Source organism: Panthera onca, chromosome A3, assembly GCF_046562875.1.
Source record: "Panthera onca isolate mPanOnc1 chromosome A3, mPanOnc1 haplotype 2, whole genome shotgun sequence".
Taxonomy (NCBI): Eukaryota; Metazoa; Chordata; class Mammalia; order Carnivora; family Felidae; genus Panthera; species Panthera onca.
Window position 1 is genome coordinate 84,689,550 of NC_138341.1, and position 23,476 is coordinate 84,713,025.

At 46.8% G+C, this 23,476-nt stretch overlaps 1 long non-coding RNA gene across 2 annotated transcripts in view; it reads right to left on the reverse strand.

The window, feature by feature from the left end:
* Positions 1 to 23,476, reverse strand: part of LOC132663505 (uncharacterized) — a 99,261-nt gene that overhangs the window by 23,769 nt on the left and 52,016 nt on the right. Inside the window, exon 1 of one of the 2 annotated variants that reach the window (XR_013554602.2) lies at positions 9,711 to 9,820. The exons of the other annotated variant lie outside the window; for it this stretch is intronic. This is a non-coding gene — a long non-coding RNA (uncharacterized LOC132663505). Of the gene's footprint in view, positions 1 to 9,710; positions 9,821 to 23,476 lie in introns of those variants that run through there. 2 annotated transcript variants of the gene reach the window in all.

The window sequence follows — 23,476 nt, forward strand, 5'->3', positions numbered from 1 at the left end:
ACCAACTGGATGGAAGGAGCAGGGAGACAAAATGGAGAGTGATGTAGTCACCAGGTGGAATTCCAAAGGACCAGAAGAGGTGGCCAAGACCCCAGAAGAACTCAAAAAGGAAGGCAAGAATTTTCCAAGGACTGAGTGACGATTACGGACCTTCATGCCAAATGGCAAATTTTATCAGACTCATCTGTGCTTTCCCTTGGCTTGCACATCCCATGCTGCTCCACTCAGCAGATAAAAGAGTCCTACAGGTAGAAAGGTTCGATCCTCAGAGAGACAGCTGATGTTTTTACTTGGTTTATTAATGCCCTAAATCTGTCTTCAAAAGGAACACAACTTCTCCAGGTAGCTGGGGTGGGGCAGCATCCTCAGCTAGGCGACAGGCTATCCAAGGACTGGACACTCATAGGCACAAAGACATGCATGCACACATGTACCTGCGTACAAACATACATGTCTGTGCACACACGGGTGTGAACACACACACACAAACTTAAGTCCATGGTTCGAAACCATGGAGTTATATGTTTCAGGTCTTCTATGTTAGATGTAATATCTCTGGTAAAAATAAATAAGTACAACTTGTAAAGGCACAGAACAGCCATCATTTGTACAAGCCTGGCAGTGAGGTGAATTATCGTGCACCTTCACGGAGCTAGGAGATGGGTTTGTTAATAAAAGAGGAAAACAAACATAATTACAAGCTTGCTTAAAAAAAAAACAAAGCACTTAGAATCTATATCAATGTTGAAAACTCTACCTCTCTTGCAATGGCTCCTTGGAAAACCATCATATGGATACATCACAACTTATTTTATCAAGTCCTACTGGGGGAGGGGTGCGGAGGGGGGCGGGGAACGGGGAGGTGACGGTTAAGCGTGCAAAGTTTCAGTTTCACAAGATACATAAATTCTGGAGATCTACTGTATAAGACAGTACCTATAGCTAACAATTCTTTTTTTTATACATAATTTGTTGTCAAATTGGCTTTCATACAACACCCAGTGCTCATCCCAACAGGTGCCCTCCTCAATGCCCATCACTCACCCTCCCCTCCCTCTCACCCCCCATCAACCCTCAGTTTGCTCTCTGTATTTGAGTCTCTTATGGTTTGCCTCCCTCCCTCTCTGTAACTTTTTTTTACCCCTTCCCTTCCCCCATGGTCTTCTGTTAAGCTCCTCAAGATCCACATGAGTGAAAACATATGGTATCTGTCTTTCTCTGCCTGACTCGTTTCACTTAGCATAATACCCTCCAGTTCCATCCACGTTGCTGCAAATGGCGGGATTTCATTCTTTCTCATTGCCAAGTAGTATTCCATTGTATATATAAACCACAATTTCTTTATCCATTCATCAGTTGATGGACATGTAGGCTCTTTCCAGAATTTGGCTATTATACACTGAAAACTTGATAAGAGGGTAGAAATCGTGCTAAGTGATCTTACCACAAAAAAATAAAATAATAGTGGTAATAATGCAGGAAGAAACTTTGGGAGGTGGTGGCTGTGGCTATGATCCTGTCAGTGATGGTCTCATGGGTCTACATTTATCCTCAAACTCACCAAGTTGTATACATTAAATATGCACAGATTTTACGTGTCAACTTCCATAAAATGGGCTAAAAAAACCTACTTGATAAGCACAGGATGATGTATGGAAGTGTTGAATCACTATATTGTGCACCTGAAGCTAATATTACACGATATGTTAACTGAGTGGAATTAATATAAAAATCTTTAAAAATTTTTAATAAAATAAATAAAATTAAAACCTGCTGATGAGAACTGAGACGGTTTCCAGCTCTTCACTGCAGCGGGGACCATCTTTTTTTTTCTATTTCTGTTGTTTACAGTGCTAATTTTTACTCATGGGGTCCACAAGGAACATCTTTATGTTGGTTTTCTATAAACTAAATGCCCAAGATGTCAGGTTGATGACAGTATTTACAAAAGGTATTTGCATCTATAAATGTGATCTGTACCATCAGCTTCCCTCCAAAAATACTGAACCCAAGAATGTATTGCAAAGCCTTTTTCCCCCACACCCTTACCATCACGGTGGAATCTTGATTTTTTTTCATCTTCGTCAATGAAAGAAACAACAAAAAAGATATCTTATTTAAACTAACGTTGCATTGACATTAATCATTTGCAAAGGTGAATAGTATCATGCTCACTGGCCATTTGCATTCACTACATTATTACTAGTTTGTATATTTCCCCCTTATTTATTTTGTCCTTTTCAGCTTCTCATTCATTTTTTTATGCTTAGAGATATTAACCATTTGTCTATAACAAAAAGTACTTTTCTGAGGTTAATTCTGCTCTATCTTTAAAGCTTTTCTTGCATTACTTTTCTAGTATAAAAATTTTACATTTTAGCCAAGTTAATCAATTTTTTGCTTTCTATTGCCTCTTTTCTGTTAAGCTTAGAAGAAGCGTTCTACTACACACTTACAAAGGTAGTCACCAATGTGTTTTTTTTCTGATACTTTTCTATTTTTTCTATACATTTAAATATTTTATTCCTCTGGAATGTATTTCAAAGGAGTAGAAGGAGATCCAGCTTCATGATTTCTTTTTTTAATGTTTATTTTTGAGAGAGAAAGAGAGACACCAAGTACGAGTGGGGGTGAGACTGAGAGAGAGGGAGACACAGAATTCGAAGCAGGCTCCAGGCTCTGAGCTGTCAGCACAGAACCCGACACGGGTCTCGAACTCACAAGCGGTGAGATCATGACCTGAGCCGAAGTCGGACGCTCAACCGACTGAGCCACCCAGGTGCCCCCAGCTTCCTGATTTCTACACGGCCAGTCTCAATGAAATGTGTCTAACGCCTTCTGCGGACGAATCTATCTCCTCCTGAGCGGCCTGAAACGCCACCTCAATCTCAACTTCTGGTCTTTTCCATTGACCTGCTTATTTCTGCACCCACACCACATCCTTTAGTTAATACAGCTCCATGACATATGTACTATCTCCCTCACTAGGGGAAGGGCAATTGTCCCCTCACTACTCTTCTGTTTCCAAATTTTCATAGCTTTTCCATCCTATGCGTTCATCTAGCTGAACTTATAAGTTATGTCATGAAAAAAATAATAATAAACTATGTTGAAACTTCAGAATTTCCATACAAGAGGTTATAACAAAGATTCCCCAAAATATCGTGAGTGTTTTAGTCCTTGCAGGCTTTTGGCTCTGTCATGATGACTCACGGCGTTAGAATGCCAAAGCAAGCACAGATAGTAGGTAAATCAACTAACGTGGCTGTGCCCATGAAAACTTACCACGTCATGTGAATTTCACCCTAATTCAGCAGCACACTGTATACTAAGAAAAGTCCCTCTCCTAGGTCAGTAGGTGGTTGTCTACAGGAGAGGAAGAAATGATACACGCTTAGGCAGAGGCTCCTCCTGCTTGGTGCTAACGGGGTCCGCTGCTAGGAAGTCCCTGTGAAGATGGGACAGAACTCCCCAGCAGATTTGGGGGTGCTTCAAGACCACGGGGGAAAGGCAGCCTATCCTCAGTAGCAGCGAAGCTGAAGGCCTGGGCCATATGGTTCATCACCGAAACTTGCATCCACATAGAATCTGGGCTCTGCTGCACAGGGGGATCACCCGGGATCTTTAAAACATCCTGATGCCAGGCTCCCACCCCCAGACATTCTGACTTGATTGGTATAAAGTGTGACCTAGGCATCAGGAGTTTCAAAAGGTGCCTGCACGGTTCTAATGTGTGGTCACGTCAGGGAATCACTGGCCTACAAACGAGGTGATGGGCTCCCCCAACTTCTTCCTTGGGCTATGTGAGTCAGTCAGAAATGGAGCCAGAGCTTCTGAACCCAGACTTCACCTGGGAATGCCCTGGGGGGATATTAAACATTACTGATGCAGGGTCCTATCCCCAGCCTTTCTGATCTGGAGTGTCACCCAGACATCGGGACTTTTCCCAGGTGACCCAAAATGCAGCCACACCAGGAACCTTGCACCAAACACTCTTTCCTAAACCTCTCTGAAAATAAGAACCAATTGGAAGTCTTTGAAAAGACAGAGAAAAGGAGAACAAGACGGGAGGATTGATTCTCACTGCCCCCTGCCCCCTCCGGGACCTGCTGACTCGGGGAAACTGCCTGGAAATGGTGGAGTTTCTCAAGAGCCCAAGTTGATTCTTATCAGTAAAGTTCGGGGAATTTGTGTGCTCAGAATAGATTACATGCAAAAAACAAACATTTCCAGGGCGCCTGGGTGGCTCAGTCAGTTAAGCATCCAACTTCAGCTCAGGTCATGATCTCACGGTCCGTGAGATCGAGCCCCACATCAGGCTCTGCAGTGACAGTGCAGAGTCTGCTTGGGATTCTCTTTCTTCTTTCTCTCTGTCCCTCCCCCACTCATGACCTCTCTCTCTCTCAAAATAAATCAATAAACTTAAAAAAAAAAAAAGCAGAAAGAGAGGGAGAGAGGCAGGGAGGGAGACAGAGAGGGAAGCGGGAGAGAACTTGCTTCTCTAAGTTCATACCCAAGAGAGCCCAGGGTGGCAAGAGAAGCCTGGGGCAGGATCTCTGGCCCCCAGAGAGGACTACCCCTGGGACAGCAGAGTAAAAACTCAAACTCACATTAACCTACATGTGGAGTAAGACCTTCACAAACATTATGTCCTGTGAACAGTTAGGCTGGAAGGGTCCTTCCTACTTCAGATCTCAGGGCATTTGATGGATCGTCATTCACTGCCCTAGTCAGTGGGCCAGCCAGAATATCACCCATATATTTTGCCTCCCAGCCCAGTGCTCCCTCCACAAAACGGTGATGTTTTGAGCCACAGTCATGCTGTGCAGAACCCTGCACTCCCTCTAAATAATTGGCTGTGGTTGAAATGGATATGAAAGAGGAACCAACAGGGGGAGGAAAGAAAGCATGAAAGAGTATGTGCTTGAGAGCTATGGTCTCCAAATGATGAATCAGGAGCCAGACGTGAAGCAGAGATACCTGCCTCTTCCCACCCCGTGCCTGCCCTAAGTCTCTGACTCCCTCCTGCTTCCTGGCTGGCTCAGTGTAGAGCGTGCGACTCTTGATCTCAGGGTTGTGAGTTCGACCCCCCACGGTGGATGTAGAGACTGCTTAAAAACAAAAAAAAATCTTTAAAAAGAAAAAAAAAAAAGACAAAAATGAAGTAATATGGGAGATGGTGACGATGAGACCTGAGCACAGGATCAGCTGTCCATGGCTTACCCTGCTCTCCAGTGCTCCCCCACCCATCCCGGCATGAATTTGTTCAAACACCGAACAACAATGCACTCGGGCTGCGTGGACACCCAGCGCTGAGGAAACACACCAACCCCGGGGCTCTACTTAGCCTACTGCCCGAGGCCTTACTGTTCCAAGTTGCTACCTCATCTGACAGCTGTCAGAAAAGCAAATGTCTCAGCCCCCACCTTGGACTTACTGAACCAGAGTCTCCATTGTAAATGTGATTCCAGGCCACCTGATGGCCATGTCCATGCATGAGAGCCCAGACCAAGGACTCCAAAGAAAGGCAGCATGGGCTCCCTTCCCTTGGCTTCCATGGGCGTTGGTACCGGAGAAAATAGCTCTTCAGCTGTTATATCCCCAAGGGATGTTAGAGTCCACCTAGTCCGACCCCCTCTTTCTGCAGGTGATGAAATCGAAACCCAGAAAGGTCACACGTCTTCTAAACGAGCCGCCAGGACCGGAACCTTGCTTTCAGGTCATATTTGACAGTCTCAGGGCTGCAGAAAGCCAGGCAACTGTGTCTGTAGGAGGAAGGGTGGTAAAAATGACACACAGGGAGGGTGGGGAACCACATCACGGCAGATTCCGAGGGGTCCCTCAAAACAGGTGGGGGGTAGATCGCTTCCGCCGCCCATTTTCAAGTCTGCTCTTTCTCTCTCAACACTGATCCAAATAAAGAAACGCTGATCTCTGGCTTCCCGGCACAGATGCGCTTTTATTTTAAGGGTGATGTTCTGGTCCGTGACACCTACCAAGGCACAGGAAGATGGCCATCAGATGTCACCCTGTCTGCATGCTTCCAGCAGGGCTCGATTGGTGAAGCCCCGGACTCTAAGTCACCCTCATAACGCCTGCACCGAGGTCCTCAAAACTTCTGGCTAGATTGCTAGAAACGAAGCCATATACTCTCTGTCAGGATGCGTGTAAATGACAGCACCCGACATGGAGACACGCTACCCCAACAAGCTTACCCACCAGAAGTCCCTCTTTATATCTAAGCAATTGAACAAAGATCGTTAAGGAAGCTGACACCTCTCTACTCCCCACCCCACCCCTACTCCATTGGAAGCATCCAACCCTGGACCGCTCTGAAAGTCAAACTTAAATCAACCTGAAAGACTCCCCGCCTAAGAACCAGCGCATTTTGTCAAAAACTAGACTAAAAACATAGACTAGAAACGAACTCACATGGACACCACACTTCGAGTATCAGCGCGGTTTTCTGAGCTGAGGGAGCGGGAGACTGGCAGATCTGAGCCAGGGGCGTGTGACGGTCCTGTGGCTTCCTTTTCTTCCCACCCCAGCAATAAAGAATGATTCGAGAGAATTGATACAAAGGGACAAGAATGAAAAGTGGCCCTGACACATTTATGAGGATTTTTCCTGGGCTTCTTATGTACAGTTCCTCGAGGTTTTTTTCAGCCATATTAAAAGTAGAAGGGAACACCTGTTTCCGGTTACCCGGCCACAGCCCGATGTAGGATGGGGTGAATCACACACTCAGGAGAAGCAACAACAACAAAAAGTATATCATGGGAGAGAATGGCTTGACAAATTAACAAAAATTTCATATCATGTCCAATTGAGGAGGAGAAAGAGAATGAGAAGGAGAAAGAGAAAGAAAGAGAAATAAAGAGAAAGAGAAAGAGAGAGAGAGAAAGAAAGAGACAGACACCAAATGATAGGAGCATAGAAACACTTTGCTTCTAGTTGAATTCTCAGCAAAAGGCAGTTTTTGACATTGGAACAGAAAGTACCTCTGGGATGGATTTTTTAACCCTTTCCCTGAAAGGTGAGACCTTTCGGATTCACAACAGACCCCGTGCGTGTCAATCGTGACCACGTAAGTAGAAATAGTATTTGCTGGTTCCATGAGCTAGTGCTTCCACTGAAGCAAATGGAGTTGAGGTTTGTGATTTGATCTAATGGCAATGGCTTTCCAATAGACATGCACGGAATCATTGATCAGCGTGCCCTCTCCTTGTTTGCACTGGAACACCGTTCAATTTACACCAATTAAAGAATGCTTGGTTTGGGTATTGAAGAATAATTAAGCGATGCAAATCCCCAAGGGCTTCTAAAGATGACATCTGACCAGAATGTTGATTACGGCATGAAGGCGGCGTTAGTATTTGAATAGTTTGACTGATATACAAAATCATTACAACGTCTCCCTAGGAAGAGTGACATTAGGTCAATGTATGTACTTGCCTGGTCACCCTAAACAAATTTGACAAGTCTAATTTTAAGTAATTGCTCAGAGTTGAGTGGCCGCCTCTGTCCCCACAAGGGCAGCTGTCTGGACCACATCTTGTAATTGAGATGTGTCTTTAAGCTCTATGTGTCAACCCAACATGCAAATGTGCTCTCACAAAAGGTTAGGGGTTGGTGACGCTCCGGTGAATCCTTTTCCGGTCAAATTTCAACATGAAAGCTTTACTGCAGCTCTTAGGCAACTCCTCGACTAATTCTACCCTGTTCCCTATAGGAAAGATTAAATTTCTCAGCTGCATCAGACTCTAGAGTTCACCTGGAGACCAGCTCAGAATGTGATCCTTGGACCAGAAGCATCAACATCGCCGGGCAACTTGTTAGTAATCCAAAGTCTTGGGCCCACCCCCAGGCCGGCTGAATCAGAGACGGTGGGGGGTGAGGTCCCATCACGAATGCTTTAATAAGACCCTGGTGATCTAAAGCTCACTCAGGTTGGAGAACCAGTGATCAAACCCACCGATTCACTTTATCAGTGATGGAATGGAGGGCGGCCTGGTAAGTTAGGTAATCTGCCTGAGGTCACACAGCTCAAAGGACAGTAGAGGCTAGGGCTAATCATATTGTGGTCAAAACATGTGCCATTCGGTTTTTTGCCATTCGGTTAAAGTTTTGAAAATGGCTTGCTGTCCTTCTTTGTTTTTCTTTCTTGCTTTCTTTCTTGCTTTCTTTCTTGCTTTCTTTTATGCAGCCCTCTGCTTATTCCTAAGAACGTGTTCTGCCAGATGGCTGGTTCTCCACCTTCTCCTGCACCCCAGCGAGGGAGCCTCCTGGCCCCAGCAACAGGGTGCAGCCATCGGACTTAGTTGTCAGGGAAAGCACCATCTGGGTCAGACGTTTAATTGCCGGTGTGAGAGCCTTGAGAGGTACCTTCTTCTGTCCACGGAGATCATGGATGCACAAGCAGAGACTGACCCTCTATTGCACCACATGCCTGAACAGCCGTGATGACCAGAGCTCCCTGCTGCCCCCTGCTGGATGTGTACAGAGATCAACAAAACTAATGTGGTAAGCTACTGTGGTATTCGGCGGATGTTTGTTACTAATTTATAACCCAGCCTATCACGGGACCCTTTGGGACTTTTGAGCAGCCCTCTTGCACTTAAAAGGAAGTGATGCGGGTGCGGGGGCTGGGTGGCTCAGTCAGTGAAACGTCCGGACTTTGGCTCAGGTCGTGATCTCACAGTTCATGGGTTCGAGCCCCGTGTCTGTGCTGACAGCTCAGAGCCTGGAGCCTGCTTTGGATTCTGTGTCTCCCTCTCTCTCTGCCCCTCCCTGCTCGTGCTCTGTCTCCCTCTGTCTCTCAAACATAAACGTTGGGAAAAAATTTTTTTAAAAAAGTAAGTGATGCAGGGCACCTAGGTGGTTCAGTCCATTAAGCATCAGACTCTTGATCTCAGCTCAGGTCGTGATCTCGCAGCGGTCACTCAGAGCAGAAAGCGCAGGGACTGCTTGGGATTCTCTCTCACCCTATCCCTCTGCCCACCCCCCTCAAAATAAATAAAAATAAACTTTAAAAAAAAATCTCCTTAAAAAAGCGAGTGATGTGTAGGACAGAGAAGTAAAAAAGAAGCATCTTCCCTATTTAGAATATAATTGAAAACCAATGATATTTCCAAGAGGACACGAGGATGGCAACCACATCTGAGTCACTCCCCAAACAACAAATTTCAGATGTAATGGTCTGCTTTACAAACCATTGTATCGTTTGTCATTTTATTCCAGTCCGACCACACCCGAGCTCCAGGGAGCTCATGTATGTAACTGCAGGTACGTTAACCGATTCAAAACTGAAAATTAAGGGCGGGGTTTCATTCGCAGGCTATGCGGCGCCCCCATTCCTGGTGCCCGTGCGGCACCCAAGCAGCTCAGCCCTTCAGCTCAAGTGTAAGCAAGGAAAGGTTTTTTCCAAGGTGCTCAGCCTCCCGGCAGGCAGAGGATAAAGCCCGTGCACGTTGCGTTGCGCGCTCCCGCTCCCTCCCCCTCCCTCCCCCTCCCCCACCCAGCTCCCTGTCCTTTTTCTTGACACCCTAACCACCCAGGTGAGTCTCTGCACCCAGCACCCCACCCACCGGCTCCTTCCCCGCCCCCACCCCTGGCCTCTCGGGCCTCGGTCCCTCTCTCCACAGCAGCAATGCTGAGCCTTTCAGCCACTTGTCCCCGGACTCCCCTTGCGGGGCAGGGGGTAAAGGTACCTCTGAATGGGGAGGAGCAGACAGGGCGGATTCATGGCAGCGGCAGAAGAGTGATACAGCCCAAGCAGAACAAAACGAGGGCAACCCGGACAAAACAAAGCGTCACAATAGATCATTTCTGAAAAGTCATCCGGGCAGCTTTGAAACCCCGGGCTGTGTGTTGGCAGGGCAGTTTCACATCCACGGGCTTTCAAGACACATGAATGGAAAAGGAACAGTAACTCTTTTTCATACCTCTTTTCAGGGGTCTTGTCGCCACAGAAGGATTTACCATTCAATTCCCATACTTTTATGTGGGAAATTAGGAATTTGCCCCTTAAAAAGAAATTGCCTTTTAAACTCTCATAAATTGTGGGGACTTTATAGATTTACCAAAATTTCTTCCTCCTTCTCCGCCTTTCGCTTCTAGTTCGTGTTTAAAAATACTCATAAACACACACACACACACACACACACACACAAACATTTCCATCTTCTCCACCTTTCTCGGGAACATTTTATTCAGAAAATCTCCAACCACAGAGAGAGTTCCTCTTTCTGCCCCATACAGGGTTTGGGGTTTGTCCTTGACTGTTTCTTCGTTTTACCACATTTCATCACAGACCCAACGGCTCTTCTGAATAAAAGGACCTATCCTAGAAAATATTAATCACTGTATATTTGGAAAGGTGGCCAGGGATGGGCCAAGTTGGTGAAAAGGTCAGAATCGAAATACAATAAAATAAGGCACTCACTCATGCGTGGACCCAGCAGGCATTTACTGAGTAGCCACTGGTGTGACTAGCCCTGAATACACGCTACTTTTGAATTGTCTGATAAAAACAATCAAGTTTTACTAGAGGAGAGTCCAGTAAAATGTCCCCAAGAAGAATGGCCCCGCCAGTATTTTCCGCAGCAGCCGGCGCGTATCTGGCTCCTTCTCAGAAGCCTACAGTGTTTGGCCATGTTAATCTCATTAACCTTCCCTATCAGTTTCAACTGGACAGAAATGAAGACTTGAGAACGTGAAGTCCCTGGTCGGAGACTCAGGCTGGGACAAGTCAAGCTTTGGCTCTGGGCCAGTACATTTGATCTGACTCCCCAGGCCTCTTCCAGGGGCTTTTTTTTTTTTTTTTTTTTTTTTTTTTTTTGAGCAGAGGAAGAAAGAGCATGCAAGGAAGCCTGGCCATAGAAAATCCAGATATGTTTGACCCCGCTTCCCTCCTCCTGCCCCCAGGAGAGCCCTGTTCCAAGGCTGATTCCCGGGAGCAGCTGTACAGAGGGCGGCCATTCTCCAGGGGCAGTCAAGCGTACCCCGGTTCCCTCGGAGAATCCTTTGGGGTAAGAGATGGAAAGAGATGGGGGGAAGGGAAGAGAAAGGTTTTCCTCCCCAGCAGGTCTGTAAGGCGAGACTGGGCCACACTAACCATTTCCTGATGTGCAGAAGCTGAAACTTGGACTTCTTTTCTTGTTAGATTTCTTAGATATGCAAAAAAAAAAAAAAAAAAATCACCAACAAATTAGCATCTCACAATATCCTTAATTTGGTCTACCTCAGACCCTGATATCACTCATCTGTCCAAAAAAAAAAAAAAAAAGATAAACAACAATGTCCTATTTCTGAAGACAACGGTTAAAAAATTAGAAATGTGCAATATGTAAGTGTGTCTAATCCAGGCTCTGGACACCTGAATTTATACAACGTTAGATGTCAGTTACATCTCAGCAAGGCTGGGGAAACACAAAACCTTAGAAAGAACACCCCAATAATAACTGCATTGACATCTGCAAGTCTGGGAACTGTATCATTTCCTTCCTGAAAGAACTTGCCTGTGAATAGCTATTTCAAAAGGAGTCAGGATACTGCTCTTTAAGAGGCAAAATCTCACTCAGAAAAATTAATACTTGAAGGAAACGATGGTTCTTAAATACAGCCCTTGCTTGAGAAAAAAACAGGTAGCTTTAATAGTCTGAGAAGTTTTATAAATGAAAATGTGCCCATTTCCTTCTTCACTGTCTCCAAACCAGGAGTAGAAATTCCAAAGGCCAGGGCCCTGAGAAGCTTCCAGAAGCCCCACCACGGCAACAACCCCTACAAGCCCCAGAAATGGCAGTGCACAGTGTCTCTGGGGAGACCCCTTTTTCAACAACCTCAGCCACACCCCTAAACTACACATGTCGACAAGATGCCCACACCTCTAAAGTCTAAACCAGCATTTCGCAGCCTGTGTGAAATTGACAACACGTTGCTTACAAAACCCTCTTCCAACTTCCTGTTTAAAACTACCGGCTTGTACTTACTTTGTTTTTTAAACAGGCTCCACACCTAACATGGGGCTGCAACTCATGACCCCGAAATCAAGACGCACACGCTCTACCGGCTGAGCCAGCCAGGTGCCCCTGTATTTATTTTAACTGAATTCAAATATTATATGGATAGAGAAATTCTGTGATTTTTAAAATATCCCCTATGCTGCATTTTTCATCTACGTGAATGTAACATTTTTTTTAAGTTTATTTATTTTGAGAGAGAGAGAGGGAGAGAGTAGGGGAGGGGCAGAGAGAGGGGGAAAGAGAGAATCCCAAGCAGGCTTTACACTGTCAGCACAGAGCCCTATGCGGGGCTTGAACCCGCGAACTGGGAGATCGTGACCTGAGCCGAAACCAAAAGTTGGACATTTAACTGACTGATCCTCCCAGGTGCCCCTGCGACTTTTATGACCCATCTCATCCTTCACTGCTAGCACCACTGGAGGTTATGCCAGCTGCAGAAATTCTTACCTTTCCACAGTACTTTGTCTATAAAGTAGTAAAAGCGATCTTAATAACAGAGTGAGTGCACTCTCTCTCTCCCGCAACACACCTTTGTTGAAACCCTTCAAAAGCCACTGGTATACCAGCCCCCAGCCATATTGCCAGTTGGAATGTGTCTCTCTCCACTCTTCATTCCTGTCTCCAGTTCCCTGTGCTCAATAAGTTCTTCCTCGTGTGGGGCCTTGGCACATGCTCTCTTCCGCTTGGAAGGGTGTGTCCCCACTTTCTGCACACCTATTTCTTGTCTTCCTTTGGGGCTAGGCTGAAACATCACCTCCTCGTGGAGGCTTCCTCTGACCATGCTGGCTACAGCAGCTTTCTCTCGCCCATGCATCTGGACGTTTATGTTCTTCGCAACGTTCTACCGACGTTCCAGTCGTTAGGTGCTTTAATTTCATGTCTGTCTACTTGCTGTGTCTCTCTTCCCTGCTAGAAGGGAGGCGCCGGCAGGATAGGAACATGACTCTTTTGTTACTTTAGCATGACTGGTACAGAGTTGGTGCTCGGTAATATTTTTGGGATGAAGGAAAGAAGGAAAAAAAATGAGGGAAGACAAGATAATGACCTGAAATCAATTCTCTGCTTCCCAGCCCAGAAATGTTCTGCATTATTCAGGGTAAAAACCTCAGCTCTTCTGTGAAACAGACAACAAAACACAGTGGCTCCCAGGATCGAATTGCTTTCCCTTTCACACTCTCGAGTTGGACAGTGCAGGCTGGCAGAATGTTCTGTTTCACACAGTGATGGAGAGATCCAGATCCTTCCCTCTTGTTGCCCCCCATCCTGCAGGGCACTGTGCTTGGTTTAATGGGGTGGCCAGCACATCCGGGTTCCAGCCCACCGGAAGGGAGGAAGAAAGGAAGCCTAGGAAGAATGAGTTCCAATTAGGAGCTGAAAACAGAAGTTGCACACATCACTTGTGTTCACATTTCATAGGCAACAACTTCGTCTTATGTCCAGAAAGGGAGGGTGGGAAGTAGGGTCTCTAGCTGAATGACTTCACGTCCAGGGAGAAAAGGAGGACAGATTTAGGGAAAATTTGCCATCTGCCACATGTTTTTCAACTCCTTTCCGAGTAGAAAGCTTTCTGAGGCCTGTCCCAGGGCAGCAGAACCTATGTGCAGACTCTGTCTTTGAGTGGAGGAAGAAGACCTCCCTCCTCCCCACCCCCAGCTCCCCCACTACATAGGAGCTGTTGGGGGGGGTGGGTCGCATGATGTCCAGGGTGGCCACCACTGCAGCTACCTCCAGCCTGCGCAATCCTCCCCCTTCCTCTTGGGCTCCGAAGCTCAGCAAACATCCAGATGTGTTATGTTTTCACCCCTAAGTTTTCCCATCCATGTCTTCACTCGTTGTGCCAGGACGTGCAAAACGCAGTTGACCAGAGTGCCTCCTGCTCTAATCTGAAGCCAGGGAAATAAACAGGCAGACCTCTTTGCTGTACCCAAGACACTCCTAGGTTAGCAGCTTCCTTCAAGGTGATCTTGAGCAAATTTTTTAGTATCTTTAAAAGTCATCCTGGGGCGCCTGGGTGGCTCAGTCGGTTGAGCGCCGACTTCGGCTCAGGTCACGATCTCGCGGTCCGTGAGTTTGAGCCCCACATCGGGCCCCTGTGCTGACAGCTCAGAGCCCGGAGCCTGTTTCAGATTCTGTGTCTCCCTCTCTCTGACCCTCCCCCATTCATGCTCTGTCTCTCTCTGTCTCAAAAATAAATAAAAACGTTAAAAAAAAAAATTAAAAAAAAAAAAGTCATCCTGCTCATGCCCAAAATCGGGGCTAAAATACCTTGTCTTGCGGTTATTATTAGAATTAGCTCGTGAACGTTAAGATCTTAGTTCTTTTTAAGAAATACCTGGCATGTGGATGTTCAATTTATTTTTCTTGCAAGCAGTGGCTTTTCTCTTGCTAAATCCCAGCCCAATAAACCATCTCTCCCCTTCAACCTATACAAATCCCTCCAGCCTATCCCCTGTGGCCTCCAGCCTTCCGGAAACAGTCTAGTCCACTCTGTCTCACTCTCTCCTCTCGATTCCTGTCCCATACTTGTTCACACTTTTTATTTAATGCCTTGTGCTACCCACTGATTGTTTCATAAGAATTGTCTGGTCTCGCCGGCTGGGTTGCAAGCTCCCCCAGAAGCAGCAGATATCACGTCAAGTCCCAGCTCACAACATCTAACACAACAGGACTTTGTCACATCCATTCAATGGATACTCTACCGACTTGCCGAAGTAAAGACACCAGCAGATTGAAGCCTGATCTACATGACCTTAGAAAAATAAATTAATTCAGCCATATTAGTCCCAAACACTGGTTGATTTGGGATTTCTTTTTCAAATAGTAAAACATTCTGCTTATGCGAACTGAATGACTAACTTAACTATCCCCTCTGTAGAAGAAGCTGAAAATGTTGCCTAAAATTATATTGCACGCTGGAACTTCTGGTAACTCAGGATTGCTGCCTTCTGGGTGGTGTTTATTCTATGCCACAAACACCTGAATTACTGAAATTGAAATGAATCCAGATTCTGTGTTTGGGGTTCCAGCATTTTGTGGACTGGTACATGTGCCTGACAAAAATCTGGGGAATGCTTGGGCTTTGGTCCCTCTGAGAATTATGCCATTTTCCAAGAAAAGCTAAATAGCTCATTCATGTTTCACCCTCTGTTCTTCCAGGCTGGTTTCCTGAGGATATTTTTTAGCCAGACTGCTGCGTGTGTGTGTGTGTGTGTGTATGTGTGTGTGTGTGTGTGTGTGTGTGTATTGAATAGGCTGCTGGAAACTGGGAATTTTAAACTAAAACTTATATTGAATGATTCTTGAGTGCACTATCCTATTTCAGACTAAAAACAAAACAAAACAAAACAAAAACGGAACATATGAATGGCATTCAGTCAGTGGCTTGAGTTGACAAATTCCCCCAGAGTATAACTTTTAAATCCGCATGAAATTTGTCAGTACTCTTTCTGAGGAAAGCTAATAAGTGCCATCAGGTAACAAAGTTGTTATGCTTTTCGTCTTTCCACCTCACTTTTATCAAGAGAAATGGGGAACTTCAGGTTTCAAGGGCATTTTGCACAGGAAGCCCTAATGTGGCCTTAACACACGCTGAAGTCTCTAGCCGGGGGGAGGTTACAGAGGAGCAAAAGCTCCTTGACCGGACAGCATCCTTCAGGGGTTTCCAGAAGGAAGGTGATAAGTATATAAACCACCCACAAGCGTGGGGAGCGCTCCAGGCCATCTGAAACCTTGGACCCTGTTTTGAAGAAGAAGGGGATGCCATGAACTACCAAGCACGGAGCCTGGATTCGCTCCCCAAACCTAAGCAATAAGCTTCAATGCAGACAAGGAAAATACTTAGTTTGGCTTAAGTGGGCAGTTCAGGCCAGCGTGAACCGGGCAGGCAAAAGAGTCCAAGAATCTATAAAAGTTTTTAGAAAACAAGAAGGCGTCGGTCAACAGGGATGGCCTGGCAACGGATAAGTGTGTTCCCCTCAAAGCTAGAGTTGAAGCCTCTTGAATATATCCAAAACGTCTGTGGTACCTACACGTGATAGGAAGATGAATTTTTCTAACTTGTATTTTATGTTCTCTATGGTCAGCATGAAACTTTTTCATAATTAGGAAATTTAATTAAATTACAACTTTTAAATATCTATCTATCTATCTATCTATCATCTATCTGTCTAACCTATCTATCATCTCCCTTTCCGTAAAATGATGAAACCAGCAAATCATCTCCCTTTCCGTAAAATGATGAAACCAGCAAAGTCTTCTTTTTTTTTTTTCAACGTTTTTTTTTTTTTTGGGGGGGGGGGGGACAGAGAGAGACAGAGCATGAACGGGGGAGGGGCAGAGAGAGAGGGAGACACAGAATCGGAAACAGGCTCCAGGCTCCGAGCCATCAGCCCAGAGCCCGACGCGGGGCTCGAACTCACAGACCGCGAGATCATGACCTGGCTGAAGTCGGACGCTTAACCGAATGCACCACCCAGGCGCCCCACCAGCAAAGTCTTCTAAGAGGACTCCTGAATCGGGTCTCTATCACAGAGGAATAAAAGTACATGGTGAGCTAGAAATGCACGAGTTGCCCCCACAGGCACAGAGCAGGGGGTAGGGCTGTGGGGGCAGGAAGCAAGGCTGGGAAGGGTCTCGAAGACCACATCTCAGGCACCCGCACTTTCCTGTTGGTTAGCGGGGGCTTGCTGAACCCGTCTAGGAATGAGCAAGTCTGTGTGGCCCCCTCACATTTCACGAGGTGCTGAGGGCTGACCAAGGGTCGCAGAACACAATCGCCATCTTCAGAGCCTGTAGAGGAGGTGCCCTTGTTTTGCAACGTATAATGAGGACGAATCACGTGGCCTCCATCGATGAGAAACTGAGTCCTAGGGGAGCACTGCAGCCTGAAGTCGGATGACATTTAGTCCAAAAGTGTGCACAGGACAGCAAGCGATGTAGCTGACGAACAGGGTCGGAGGCGGGGGGGGGGGGGGGGGGGGGGGGCGCCTGGGAGAAATGGCATTGTTCCATGGCATTGCCTTTTAACCTACTGTGCCAGTCAGGGTCCCGGTGAGAAACAGAGGGCTCATTCAAATGGGTGACTCAGGAGAGGCCAGCAAAGGGTCTGTTTACAGAGGCGTCACTGGGGTTAAGAAAACCAAAACTGTGGCGACCAGATATCACCCCTAGGCTTGAAGCAGCACTGGGGAGGGGGTGACTCCCGCCACACAGAAAAGCAATTGTGTCCCCCTAGGGCCAGCGGGAGGGACTAACCGGTCAGCAGCACCCTGACCTCACTCTCCTGTGCCTCAGTTTCCAGCTCCTGATCCAGCCAGACCCTATTGGCAAAGAAGCCATTGATGTCACCCCTAGGGACCTACTTTCCCAGGATTCTCCACAGAGCAGGGTGGAAAAGGGGAAAGAGGGGGTCTGGAGGGACAAACGGAAAATGTCCAGCCCACATACTGCGTACTGTACTTTTAAACATTCAGTTCCTATTCTCTGCCTTTCTCCACTGGAACATTAGCTCCCAGAGGACGGGGATTTCACCAGTCTGTTCTCCGCTGTATTCCAAGTACCTGCACCCAACAGGCATGCAGAGAATATCAGTTAGATGGTAGAACCGAAGCAAAGAAGAAAACCATTTGCCCAGTATTTAGTAGCAAGTAAGTAATAAGACAAGCAGCATTTTCTATAAGGTAAAAATAGTTCTTAACAGGGTGTTTCCCTACGGTAAACTGGGTCTTATTTTGGCCATTCCGCCCAAAGCAAAATATAGCCAACATACATAAGAAGGAAAATACGGTGGGGTATAAGATTTGCTGAAAAGATTATATTTATGCTTTGCTTGGAGTGAAGAAAAGTTTTGGGAAGCGGACCGAAGAATTTTAAATCGCCTTAAAGAAACACAAGAAATACATCTTTCCCCTAACTCTCAGACCTGTGGTCTAGGAAAGAGGGGAGAGTTGCCAGGATTCTTAAAGCAACTCAGTGTTAAATAGTGAAAAGATGTCAGGTTGTGGGTTTGTGTGCCACGGGAGGTTTGAGAGACCAACATTGTCTGGATTTGATGACAGGTAATGACATTAACTAATTACAAAACTAATCACATTTGGAGCGGTGGAAGCTGAGATCATGATAAGCATAATCAAATCCCTGACTTCAGGGCTTCGGGAATCGGAGGATAAGTTTTCTCCCCTCGCAAAGCTTGACCAGATGCCTTTTGGAGTTCTTTGTCTGAATATTTTGGAAGATACCAAAGAGAGTCAGAACAGCATTCTGAATTGCAAAGCCCAGTGGCAGGACTGGCACTAAGTGAGGGCACTATAGGGACACCGTGTGGGTCCCTAGTGGCTGATGATGAGCCTTGTCTACCCCGGCATCGGGAGCTCCATCAAGGTAAATGCCTGGGCCTTGACCCCCTACCTCTTCCCCTAAAAGCCGAAAGACCTGAGTCCCCCTCGCTGGTTGGGTCATCTTGGACAAATTCCAATCCACTGGAGTCTCAGTGTCTTCCTGCACAAAGTAGAGATTAAAATACCAGTTGCGTTTGCCTCCCCAAATGGGCATGCGAATCCAGCGAAGGAGTTTACTTTGCAGATTATCAGCTGCTTTAAATATAACACGTATTGCTGGCATTAAGCCAAATCACAGGCCTGAATCCCTATGATATGAATACCTCACTCATCAGAAAGGTGGAGAATCTTTAGAATAAAGAAGCTGACCTCCTTCTGGTGGTAGGAAGTCCTCCACTGCTCTCTTTTGCCCCTCATGCTCTCTCTGGCCCCGTGGGAGGAAAGGGAAGAGGCCGGTCTCCTTCAAAGCATTTCCAGCCCTTGAAGGAGACAACGGAGCAGCGGCCCTGGTCATTCTTCGCATCTGGTAACATTCCTTAGGCCCCAGTGTAAAACTTGAAAGGAAAGGAAATCCTAAATGCAAACACTATCTTTCAGTCTCTTGGAAAATTTTCTACCTCCACTTTCTCTCTCCTACCAATTCACTCATCTGCAATTAAAGCCGTCTTTTGACTTAAACCTCACTTTTCAGAAGGCAAGCCATCACTTAGGAAAGAGAAAAACATTAAGAGATCCGGATTTCAATTAACTTTGCCGTCGATTTTTGCGTAATTCTGGGGGAAGCGTTATTCTTTTGGTAAAGTGGGGGGCACAGAACTCAAAGATGAACGGAGGTTTTGACGATGCCGGTGGGCAAGGACTAAACTATACTCAGTCCTGATCCCCAGGCCCTGCTGAACAGCAAAAACATTTGGAAAACGGCCTAGAAGAGAGACCTGCCGAATTGCCCATAACAATGGGTCACTCCATTACTGCCACTTGGGTAAAAAACCTTTGGTAAATAGTGTTTCCTTGTACTTTTTCATTTTAATGTAATTTTTATATTTGGTGTTTACACAACTGTGCGATTTTTCTAGCCAATCAATAAAAAATATAACCCAATCTTGCTTTTTTCAAAGCGGCAACTGTTTCAGAATTGTCCGATACATTCCGCTAGGAACAGGGGACCCCTGGGTTAGCGCCGCTCGCTTCGATCCAAGCACAGGCCAGTCACGACAACAGAGGAACCACTGATACAGATATAATTTTTAATGTGTTGTGTCGCTGAATGTCCATCAGAGGGGAAAAGTCTGTGAGAATAGATTTAAAACAACAGGCATTTTCATCAGATAAGTACAAGGCATTCATCTCTGTCCTCTAGAAATATGATTTCAGCATAACGAATGAAGGGAAGGAGCTCATTGGAATACAGCCCTTCTGAGCAACAGAGTGAAACCAACTTTCATGGAGAACCCTCTCCCCCGGTGGGGGCGGGGAGGGGTGCTTCTGCGATGAGGAATCAGGGATCGTCATCCAAACTCGAGCAACCATTAGGATCGAGCAAAGGAAAGAAGATGTAACCATAAATGATGCAAGCAGGGATTTCATTTTAAAAGATTTATTCCGACCATACTTGACTTCCTGATGGGAAGTTCAACCCCTCGATAGAACCTGGCAATCTTCGGAAGCCCCTACGGGGGTGGAGCAGAAGGGTCCCTTCGGTGATCAAGCCACCACCTTTCCAGGAAGCACAAGGGAGCGAATTGAAGCCAATGACCTCCTCTCCAACAAAACGCAAAAAGCAATGCTACTCAGTAGACACCTAGGCAAAGCTATAAACGTGAACTTGTAGCTCGTCGCTCTTGTCGGAAGGCAAGCATTAGACTTGCACCGGATGATGAAGCTTTTTCATAGTGATGCCAGTGCCCCCTGTCGCCTAGGGAATGATGGGGCTTCAGGTGAGGGAGCCTGAGCCCGATGAGTAGCCCACGGCATGCTCTGTGTGCTGCGTGTCAGTCCCGTTCCCAGGGCTTTACCCCTCACCCAACCCTGTGAGGGGGTCCAGTCGTCCACTCCGTTTTACAGATGACACGGCGACACATGAAAGTGACTTGCCCCAGGTCACATGGTTACTAGGGGCTGGAAAAGCGCCCACAGCCAGACAGCCAACTCTGAGAGGACCAAATAACCCCAGTGCTGCGGCTGAACCGAACTGAACGGAAAGTTGGAAAAGTGGTAGCCTTGAAAGAAGGCAGGAAACGATTTAGCTTAATTATAATCATCTCCAAAATCAAAACCAATTTGCTGAATTCTCCCCCCTTTCACCTCAGCAGTCTTGAGCAACGTTTCTGTGAGGACAGAGAGACAAACATCCTCTCTCGGCCCACCCTCCCTGAACCTCCATCCTGAATCTACCCGCTGAACGGAAACAAGTCCTGACACCAAGGAGCACCTCAGGGATCACAAGAGAGAACAAGGAGCCCGTCACAGAGGTCAGCTCGAGACCCCCAAAACACTCGGAACCCCAGCAGCCCCGTGCCACCGCTCAGGGGTATGGTGTCGCGCCCCCCCCGCCCCACGCAGGAGTGGAGGCAGGCAGACCCCTGGGTTCATCCAGTGTGACTCATCCATTTCGACCTTGCGAAGAGGGTTTCTATGTGTTCTGCCCATTCTAACACAGAGCCGGTGCTAATCTCAGTCCTCAGCTCAGGTATTAAAAATATGTAAGTTCTGGGGGCACCTGAGTGGCTCAGTCGGTTAAGCATCCGACTCTTGATTTCAACTCAGGTCATGATCTCACGGTCATGAAATTGAGCCCATGCTCAGCATGGAGCCTGCTTGGAATTCTCTCTCTACATCTCCCTCAGCCCCTCCCCTGTGTTCGCTCATGCTCCCTCTCTCTGTCTCTCAAAATAAATATTTTATATATATATATATATATATATATATATATATATATATATATATATATCAGAATTGGGGCCTCCCTTGTGCCTAAGCCATGGCCAAGTTCTGGGGATTCTTTAGTTCTAAGACATGGTAAGGGAGAGGCCATCAGTGTTTGATGTCATGTGTCTATTCAGGCAACCTTTGATATGTCACTCAGTCCTCCCCCCCCCGCCCTTGGTCCTCACAAGCCTTCTGCCCAAGCTTCTGGACACCCTTGTGCTCCACCCTTACAGCTCCTACCAGATGTCAAGAGACCAAGGATAGATCTCCTTCTCCCTGCCCTTTCCCCCACCATCAAGACTGTGAAATGTACCCACAGACTTCGTAATCTCCACTCTTTAGCTGGGCCCTAAAGGCTTTCTGTTCCCCCAAGAATGTAACAAAACAGTAAGGCTTGCGTCTGGAAGGATATCACAGAAACCCAACAACAGAGGCTTGACCAAATAGAAATTTAATGTGAGACACAAAAAAGTCGGGCACGGGGGCACCTGGGTGGCTCATTCAGTTAAGCATCCAACTCTTGGTTTCGGCTCAGGTCATGATCTCACGGTTCGTGGGTCCAAGCCCCGTGTTGGGCTCTGCGCTGACAGCACGGAACCTGCTTGGGATTCTCTCTCTTTCTCTCTCTCCCTGTCCCCCACTCTCAAAAATAAATAAAATAAAACTTTTTTAAAAAATTGGGCACAGGGCGAAACAAAGATGCAGTCAAAGAACCAGGCTCTTCCTAGCCTCCAGCCTGTTTAGTGCTATTTAACAATGGCAGCTGTCCCCTGGGCATCCCATATCATGTGAGCAGGACAAAGCTGGCTGGGAAGGAAGTGGCTACGATGGACCATGGCCTACGTTTCCCACCAGCACTGGAGGCATCCGCCTACTCCAATCTGTTACTGGCTTCTCTGCAGGATTGGAATCAATGACCTAGACAGTTGAGACCTTCATCCAAACTTCTGCACTCTCAGCCTGCATGACCTAAACCAAGGGCCCCTGTTCTTCTGTCCCTATCTTGGCTTGGTGCAAAAGACCCAGAAGGCACTTAGCGAATGGGTGTTGGGCCAAAGAAAGTCCCGAATTTGTGAATGGTGGAGGTTGGGCCAGAATATGGCGGAGATGTTTCCTAACGTGTATGACACTAGAAGACCCAGTCACTGAGGGAGAACTTACAAAGACTAGCCATTTAATGCCAACCGTGTTCTACCCAGCTCCTCTGGGGAGGCCTGGAAGGGTCAGCTCAAGGCTCAGTGCACCTACAGAGATCCAAAGACCCCCCACCCTTCCCTCTCCTACAGCTTCAAAATCACTTTAGCCACCACACGGTGTAGCAGAAAGACTGACCCACCTGAATCTCAACCCTAGGTCTGCTATGCTCAAACCTTGGGAAAGTTCCTTTGAACTGAGCCTTAATTTCTCTATCTGTAACCTGAAGACTGCAATATCTACCTTGCAGGGTTACTGTGAACATGGCAGATAATGGATGTAGAACACCTGTCCACTGGCTTTCTTAGTCCATTGTAATCTTCCTGCAAGAAGGTGCTGGGGTCTTGGATTGGACCACGAGTAGAATGCTGCCTGTTCTGTCAGGGTAGATTTCCTCCCTCTCCAGAACTGTATTTGGTTGGTTGGCTCCTTGTTCTGAGGAGGGAGGCCGGTAACAGGGCAGGTTGGCTGAGAGAGCCCTTCAATCTCACCTGGCCAATTGGTGCTGACCTGTAGGGATCCCCAACTGACTGACCTCAACGCTGCACAAAACTGTGCCTGTTTATATGCCTTGACATGGGGTGGCACTCTGATCTCCACGATTTGATCATACAGTAACACCACTTGCAAAGTGATTCATTCTTTGGAGCCCTTGGGGCACCTTTGGTACTAACCTACACTTCCAGGGTCATCCGTACACAAACAAGTGTCAGAAGCGCTGTGATCAACACTATGCTCAATACAACCAAAAAAAAAAACTGTCGTGCTTGGCAAAAAAATGAAATAACAAGAATCTCTGGCTACATTAAACGATGTAAGAACCAAGGAGGGAAGAACCCCATATGCCCGAGAAGACCATACCTGAAGTTCTGGGGCATTCTGTGAGCTTCCCTACGGGGGCACAAACTGAAACCTGGCCCGAGGAGGGGTGGGCGTGGCCACCAGCCACAAAGAGAAAGCTCCTCCCTATGCCCGAGTTGAAGAAGTGGGGCGAGC